Raw genomic sequence first — 9049 nt, 5'->3', positions numbered from 1 at the left:
TCCAGACAGCTGGACCCACTAGCTGCTGAATTCAAGGAGCCTGATTCATTACTACCTGCGTCATTTGCCTGACCTTGCCACAAGACCGCAGCAGCAGCATAATGAGGGAGGTCTTTCCATCTAGCACAGCTCCGGCTTCTTCCAGCTCACTGCTGAGATCCCCGGGAGCTGAATCCTCACCTTGAAACTTTAACAACCTGCAACAAGGGCAAGTCCTTTATCACACGCTCTGGCTTTACCCATAGTCTCTTCATTATTTCTTTTACTCTCCTGGAAAGTGCATGGGTCTCCCCGGCATTGCTCTCATTATCCTTTTGTGAACACTGGAAAAATGACGTATTTACATTTCCTGAAATGCTTAGTATTCCTGTCATCACCGTCTCCCTGAGCCTGCCCTGCCCTTTGCAAAGACCTTTTGCACCGCCTCTGTTCCAATCCCTTTTTCTTCTGTACTGCTATTTCCTGTGCAGTTTTGGCTTGGTTTTTCCAGTTCTACTTTTGTTATTATTTTCTTCTTTGCTATTTTATACTCTCCTACACAGATCCGTGGCTGCAGTTGTGACCCAGTGGCCCTTTCAGATATCGCTTTCTATTATAGCCTCAGATCTCCCTCAAGCCTCATTGCAGTCTGCAATGCTACTGGATGCCGAGTACAGGGAAATTAAGGTTAGCTACAAGTGGTGCTCAGTGCATGAAAGTTTGGCTTCTGTAACTATGGAGAGCTCAGCGATTCTGTTGTTGCTGGGATGTCCGTGCAGCTGGCATCATGCAGAGATGGCATGTCAAGGGAAAGTCAAAGCTTACAAGTGCCAGCATCACTAGCACTGTCATTTTGCCCCCAGGCTAAACCCAGCTTCGAGATCCAAATCTGTGTGCACCTGTGGCCCAGATCAATGTCCTTTCAGCTTGACATACCTCTGTGTTTCTGTGTCCCAGAGCCCAACACAGCTGCACACGCTTCAGACCTCCAGGGAGTCTGTGAGGTGCAGGGAAATGGTTTCCTTTAGGCAATCGCAAGATTGAATTTTCCCAGCACAAATAACATGGGGAGACATGAAGCCTCGGAGAAACTAAAGGTGACACATTTCGTTTCTCCAAGATGATGCCATGACCTGTGCAGTAGCTCCAGACTTAGCCCTGAAATTTGGGAAAAGATCATTTGTGCTGGTGTGGACCCCTTGTTTAGTTTTGAGGCTCAGCTGTAAATAGCTGCACACTAATGAAGCTTGTCAAGCAAGTTCTTGGATTTGTCTGTAGAGTCAGTAAGTGCTGGAGCCAGATCTTCAGCTGCCATAAACCAGAAAATTTCAGCAAAAGCAGTGGATTTGCACTGATTTACACTGGCACTGCTTGCAGTCAGAATCATAGAATGGTTTGGGTTGGAAGCAACCTTAAAGATCACCTAGTTCCAACCTCCCTGCCACAGGCAAGGACACCTTCCAGTAGACCAGGTTGCTCAAAGCCCCATCCAACTTGACCCCTTCCAGGGATGGAGCATTCACAGATTCTTTGGGTAGCCTGTTCCAGTGCATTACCATCCTCATGGTGAAGAATTTGTTCCTTATATCTGTCTACTCTCATTTAGTTTAAATACATTACCCCTTGTCCTATCACTACATGCTCTTGTAAAAAATACCTCTCCAGCTTTCTTGTGGGCCCCCTTAAATACTTGAAGGCTGTTATAAGGTCTCCCCAGAACCTTCTCTTGCACAAACAGAACCCAAGTTATTATATTGCTAAGAGTGAAAGAAATGTTCTCTGGAAAGCAGATATGAACGCTACTGGTTACTTACTAGGATGTCATCACAGTCCTTCAGTCATCCATCCTGTTTTCCTGGTGTAGGATTAATGTGATTCAGAATGTTTTCATTATCCTGTTTTCCTCTTCTTTTTATTATTATTTTTTTTCTGTTCCATAGCAGGTGTTATTTTAACAGCAGTGCTGCTGGAGAAAGCTGGTGCTCAGGTTTTGTAGTATCAGCAAGATAAGTTCCTGGCTGATCAGACCTTGCAAATGTTTCTCCAAATCCTGGAAAGTCGCACCTGACTGGTCACCCTTAATCTCTGGGAGTGTTTTGGAGAAGCAGCCCAAGAAAGACAGATGCAGAGCTGGGCAACACAGGTTATAGACTCACTATAGCAAGAAGGAATCCAGACAAAGAGTTTGACTAAAGCAATATGAGGATTATGGAGAAAAAGAGTGATAAGAGCAGGAAGAGTATCATTTCACCTAGGTGAACAGCCAAGACTTCAGCAAAGGTTGATGACCTTCCAGTGCTGAAAGCTACTATTCTGGTGACCCAGATAAAGGAACAAACCATTTCTCCCCTGAAACCAAAAAAATGTTTTAGGCTTCTGCTTGGCTTTGTAGCCTCATATTTTTTTCTCTATTTTTGAGAACAGATGTAGTGCAATAATGCTAGTAACAGTTCATACATCCAACTGCTGCTATGGGAAATACCTGAGGGGAGAAAGGGGTTGAAGGACACAGGGAGTTTGCCAAACAGTTCTTTGGAAAGTGGCAAATAAATCAAATAAATTCAATAAATAAAAAAACTCCAATAAAATAGAGGTAATACATCTGCCTAACTGTACATCCTGCCCAAGCACTTTGTCCTTAATTACATGACTGTTTCTATCTTCAGATGGGAACCCAATGCTTATTACTCCCTCTGGATTAGGAAGAGAGGTTTGTGCTGGCTACATATCAATCTCCTCACATGGCTGCAACACACAGATCAAACACTTCACACTAGCACAGCTCTGTGAGTTCCCTTCTGCTTTCCACACCAGCTCCAGCCTGGCATCACCAGGCCCTCCAAAACTGCCCTTCCCCAGGACTACCTCAGGAGGGAACATGGAGAATGTGTCTGTTGACATCTGCTCAAGCAGAGTGTGAAGGGTGAGCAGCACCAGCCAACAGCCTTGGGACATACCTGTTTTCCACAGGTATCAGGGCCAGGCTGGATGGGGTTCTGAGCAACCTATTCCAGTTGAAGGTGTCCCCTCTCATCGCAGGAGGGTTGGACTAGATGACCTTTGAAGGTCCCTTCCATCCCAAACTATTCTGTGATTCTGTGACTGGTCAGACAGAGGGATGCTGGCAGAGCAAGGAGCAGCTCACAGAGTCAAGTTCCACAGGTCACGGCAAGTCCTGTAACTCGAAAGCGTAAATCTTAATTTCTTCATTAAGGTCAGTGCAAGAAAGCAGAGGGAAAAAATAATCTGGCCTAACAGCTGCCTTATGAGAAGAAAATGCAATAAAATTAAGTTCTAGCTCTACTTTAGAAAATAGTTGCAATGGTTACTGCTTACATATCTTGCTAGAGCTTTGTTGTTCCCTTTAACAAAAATAATGTTCATTAAGCCATCTGATTTCTCTTTGCAAGTGGGGAAAATAAAATCACCAAGGACAACAAAATTTAGTAGAACTTTTCCTTGTTTTTGGCTTGCAGCTTGAGTGCAGCCCTTGTTGTTGCCAGTTGAGTTCTGGCAGATGGTTTACACTTGGAAACTGAGGTTTCCAGAACTAAGCAGCAGCTGAGGGAAGAGTGTGAACACCAAAATCTGGAAGCAGGCATTAAATCTTTTGGACGATGTCACCGTTAAAGATTGCCTTGTTCTTTACTGGAACAGTGTGAGGCAGCAAAGTTGATGCTGCTTCCTGGAGACCAGACACACAGCAGATCCCCTGCCCAGCCAGACAAATCCAAGCAGAAGGCCCTATAGACTTGTTAAAGCCCAGAGGAAGTTTTGAGTGTGCTGCCTCAAGCCCAGATATCAGAGTAGGGAGGACTGTTAATGTGTTTTACACCACAAAGAGCCTCCTTCCTTAGGCGGTCAGGAAAGGGAGACCATTGCCTTTCTCTGGAGTAGCATCACGGGGCTGAGAAAGGACCGAAATGCACATGGTTCAAGAAAGGACAGGTGGCAGACAGCCTGCTCTGGGCTGCCTCCAGTAGCCTAATGCACCTGTAGAGTACAGACAGCAAATATTTGCAATGCTTAAGGTATATTTCCCAGGTACTGTCCATTTCCCACACACCCCTGTGTCCTACCACTCTGATCTGGTAGTCTTTATCCCTGGCTGAATGAGATGCTCAACGAGTGCCAGGGGTTAGCGACAACTTCAGCTCCCAGAATCTGGTCAAGACCTTGTCTCAAGGAATAGCCACACATTGTGGATTTAGTCAGAGTTTCTTAGCCTGCCCATGAGCAGCAGACTTGTTCTGGCAAGCTATTATAAACAACCATTTTGACTTCCATGGTGGATGCTACATCCTTCCTCCACTGTTTTTGTACCGAGCTGGGGACAGTTGTAGGTGTAGCTGGTCTGAATCACTGGAACTAAGACATCAGAAGAAACATTGTCTTAATCTGAATATACTAAATCTAATCAATAAATATATATTAATTTAAGCAGATAATTCAAACAAGCAATGAGAAAGTAATAGGAATTGCATATCTGAGTCCAGTTAGTGGCTTTGAAATGCTTTTCGAAGTCTGAGTCTTGCACAGCACGCAGATATGGTAGTTAGCAAGGGGATGCTGTCTCTGACAGCTTGTCAGTGGGCAGCTGCTCAGAGGTCTCAGAGGTCTTCCTGCAGGCACCCTGCTGAGACCCACCTGCCTTTCTCCTCAGTTCTGGGCAAGCCAGACACATCTTCCTGCCCTGGCTGGGAATCGCTCCTCTCCAGAGCATCTGCATCTCTGTGAAAGAGCATTGTCACTTGCTGTCACCTCTGCATGCCATCCCTTCCCAGCATGCCGCTAGAGTTAAGGTTTGAATGCTCCTCAGCATGTGGTCTTCTCAAGCAAATCTGCTGGTGATCTCTGTGTAGGGAGGGAACATGCACACAGACATGCTAAAGTGAAGGAGGAGGAAACCGCTTCTTGCACCATTGTCAGTTGAACTTTGAAAACGTCTGAGCCTCAGTCTCTGGGGAATAAACCCAATTAAGCTGCAATCTGGCAAAGCCTCCAAGGTATCCCCTCCTTTCAGTGGAAGTCCTTTGAGTGACATGAGCTGAGTTGGAGAAAACTCAATAGAGGGGAGCAGCAGAAAATTTTTTCTAACTGAATACTGCAGCATTTCACATTTTGGTGCACTATCAATGAGAGGTGAACATTTTTTCAGAAGCAAATACACTGAAACCAGAGAAGACTCTGATTTCTACTTTTGCAATCATACGTAGCAACACCTTTGAACCATTTTTTTTTCCCTGATTATCTAAATGACACTGTAGCAGAATTCAGAAAGACACAGTCAGTCTGCATCTTTTTGCTTGGAAAAGAAAAACAGATATGGTTGACATTCCCAGTGTGATGTTCCCTAAGAGTACACCTCTCCAATCAGCATACGTTTGCCCAAGCACTTGCAAACACAGAAAAGCCATTGCTGATGAAAATAACTTCTTGCTTGTATTGCTGCATAAAAAACATACCTGCAGACCTGCCTGGGAAGCCAGAAAGGCTACCCTGTATAGGTCCCCTTATTTCACCAACTGACCTCTACCCTGAGCCAAGTGACTTGAACATTATATATGCCACTATGCATACCTATACCAGCACAGGGCTAGAGCCTGACTTCTAGTTTTTGATTTTTCAGACCACCAGCGGCTGAGAATCAACTTCTTCCCTTGTCCTCATGGTTAAATGTGCCAATCTGAACACGGCTGGAGTCCTTGACAACTGTAGGTTTTGGTATGTGCTTTATTTCAAAGATAAAAGAGAGCTTTTGGTACTTGGTGTTTTCCCCAACATGAGGAATCAACAAGTCATCTTTTAACCTTCCAGCTTTGTTAAAATAACCTGTCTAATCTATGTATCTCAGTACATGTGCTTGAACACCTTCATGGGTCTTTTCTGCTCCTCTCCATTTTTTTCAGATGTTTTCAAAATGAGACGAGCTAAATTGTATGTGATACACAAAGGACAGGCAGTCAGTTTCTCCCACCTTCCTATTTATATGTTCCAGTCCTCCTCTTATAGCTTTAAAAATTCTGCCAGCGAAGATTTTATCACACCACTACACTAAAAATGCTCATTCAGTTGCTGGCTCAGTAGAGGCCCAAGAACCTTTCCAGGGGTGAGGTGATTCTGCATCCACCGACTGTAGCCCAGGAACTGACCTCTGTCAGGTGCATTTTGCTTCCCACCAAGACCCATTACAAATTGCTGTGCCGTCACATTTTGTCAGCAGAGCAATTATGCTCAATTTCAGATGACTGATGGAAACACAGAATGGTGTTGGCCTTGTACCAACCAACACTTGCAAACCTCACTAGAAAAAAACAAAACAAACCACCAACAAAAACCAAAAGCAAACACACACACACAAAAACCACACAAAAAAACTCCAAACAAACAAAAAAACAACAAAAAAACACAAAACCCACAGAAACAAACGAACAAACAAAACCCAAAACACCTGGATGAAAATTCCCCACTGACAGGTAGTTTTTGAGCTGTTGGTTAGGCAGTTCTAAGCCACATAAGGGGTGCTTCAACGATACTGCAAACTGCTCATTTCTTCATGAGCATTTCTTCATCCCCTGTGATTTCCATAGGATCTCAGGAAATCAATAATGTGGGGTCATCTCTGTGGGAACAGAAATTAGACTTGAGGTTTTGAGACAGGCAGTGGTGGGAGCAGGGGGAGGACTACAAACTAATTTCTGGTTCAGCATGGAAATGCCTGCTTGTCCCCAGACCCTGCCCACACTTCCCTCATGTGGGGCTTTCTTTGCCAGTCTCATCTCTTCCCAGCCATCTTCTCTGGCCACCCTAAAGCCCCATTCTATCAATGGCCTGGAATCTTGCACCTTTCTACTCTCCTCAGACAAGTCTTAGAAAAAAACCTCCCTTTGCTCTCCATTTTAAGAGTTCCTGCAATGGGTGGTCATCGTGCTAATCCAACGGACTGCAAAATGGCATTAAGAGTGCTCTGCCAGCTCAGTTGCCACTAAACCATACTGTATTAATGATCGGGTGTCAGCGGCTAACTTCCAGTAGCCCAATACAACCAGTGTAAAGGGTCTTGACATGTAATTTCAAGTGGTGAACACAATTTCTCACAGAGATAATGAGCTGAGTGGATACTGCACAGAGCTACCCGCAAGTCAGTAGGCAAAGACATACTTGGTGCAAGTCTTTCTGAGTCAAACCACACTTGTGATTAGCTATCATGTACACCCACACACATAGCGACTGAAGAACAGTCTCTGCCTCTCTTGGCCTTACAAACCGGTAAAGCACATCAGACTCCAACCTCATCTTGCAAACTTCTTGAGTTTAGCTCAAGTCATCCTTTATCACATCATTTTCTTGCCTTGTCTCTTCATTGAAGGAGAGCAGTCACATTTGTCTGATACTCAAGCCAGCTTCTTTGACTTTCTGTATTGCAAACATCTCTTTTCTGACTTCCTCCAGCTTCATCATTGTGCGCTAAATGCTCTCATGTGGGAATAAGTCAGTGCTTCTATGGGAGATGAGTGGTGCATGTGGGCTTGCCCATGCTGATGTACCCCACTGTATTGCTCTCTTGCCACATCATTTCTCATTTATTTCTCCTGGCCACCTGTTTTAGGGTTGTTGTTTTTTTTTCTCACCTCTACACCCTTTGGAGATGGCTCCATTGCCAAACATGTGCACTGCTGGAGATCCAGCCTCTGGGTAAAACACAAAGCTTATTTAATAACATCTCAGAGCACACTGTTTATCCATGGCACCTTTTTCCTAATTTCCCTTAATGAAGGAGCTATTTCATTAATGACTCCTTGCTGAAGACCATGAATTTCACCTTCACATTGGTAAATCTTAAAACAAAAAGTAATTCAGATGGCCTACAGTCAGCCTGCTGCCAGATCAAGGTCTTTATTCTGAATTGAGTTCAAATTCCTCACAGCGCCCACGTAATGAAAGGCACTCAGATGGTTTATTAACATGAAAATAATTGTTCCTACTTCAATGTACATTATTATCCCTGGAAGGGAATTCAGGCAGTCTGCTCTATTATGTTTAATGGCTGATACTAAATTTGTCAGACCCAGTGGTAAACTCAGACAAATTTAGCCATACTCAGATATTAAAGAAGGCCTGACATTGTGAAATCTCTTATTCACATTTGATTTGCTGGGTAGGGTGAGGAAGATAGACTTTTCTTCAGTGTTCTCCTGTGCCCTGCTCTGGCTGAAATCAAATGACTTAAGGGATGGGCTGTAATGACCTCAGCTATTGGAAATGTGAGGTCAGCAGTGTCAGGCCTATCTGAATTTCCAAAGGCTAGCATGTTTATGGTATTATTGGTACTCAAAGGACTTAACTGCTGTTTTGTTTGGAAGATAAATTTAAATGTTTGTAATAGTAGGACATCCTTCTTCTCTCTTCATAAATTGACCCCTTTTCCAAGGCTTCCTACCTGCTGAGGGCAGACATACATCCTTATTTACCAGGCTGGGTTTGAGATCTACAACTCTCTTCAAGGCATTCTATCTCTTCCCTTCTTTATCCTTTCCTCATGTGCAGGTTCTGTATTTCTCTTTGTGCATGCCATTCCCAGAAACAGTTTCCTCACATGTCTTCATCCATATCATTCTTGGACACACAGCCATCTATTGAGTCCAAGGGGGGCTGCATGGCCCAAGTGAAATGAAATATTCTCTCTCACCCAACCCACAGCTGGTGGCCCGTCCAGCAGTGGGGACGGACAAACTGCTGCTCTGCCTGGACAGCCAGCAACTTCTGCAGTGCTTGTGCAGCGAAAACAGAGAAGGAAGGAAAAGTGGAAAGTCATGAATCCAAGAGTGAGATTTCTTTTAGAGAATAAATGCCTAAAGCTCACCTCACCACCAGATGACTTTTTGTCTTCTTTCCACAGTGGATGTCCAGGCTAGTGAGTTTTAATGGGTGTTTTAAAGGCCAAATCGGCTTTCAGGCACACGGTGTACTGCTTTCAGGGCTCCGTACCTGCAGACTAATCAATCCTAGTCCAGTTCCCACTGAGAGCATGCATCTACCCAGCAGGACTGCTGTACTGGTTCCCAAAACA

Source organism: Columba livia, chromosome 2 (assembly GCF_036013475.1).
Source record: "Columba livia isolate bColLiv1 breed racing homer chromosome 2, bColLiv1.pat.W.v2, whole genome shotgun sequence".
Taxonomy (NCBI): domain Eukaryota; kingdom Metazoa; phylum Chordata; class Aves; order Columbiformes; family Columbidae; genus Columba; species Columba livia.
This window is presented reverse-complemented; position numbering follows the sequence as displayed.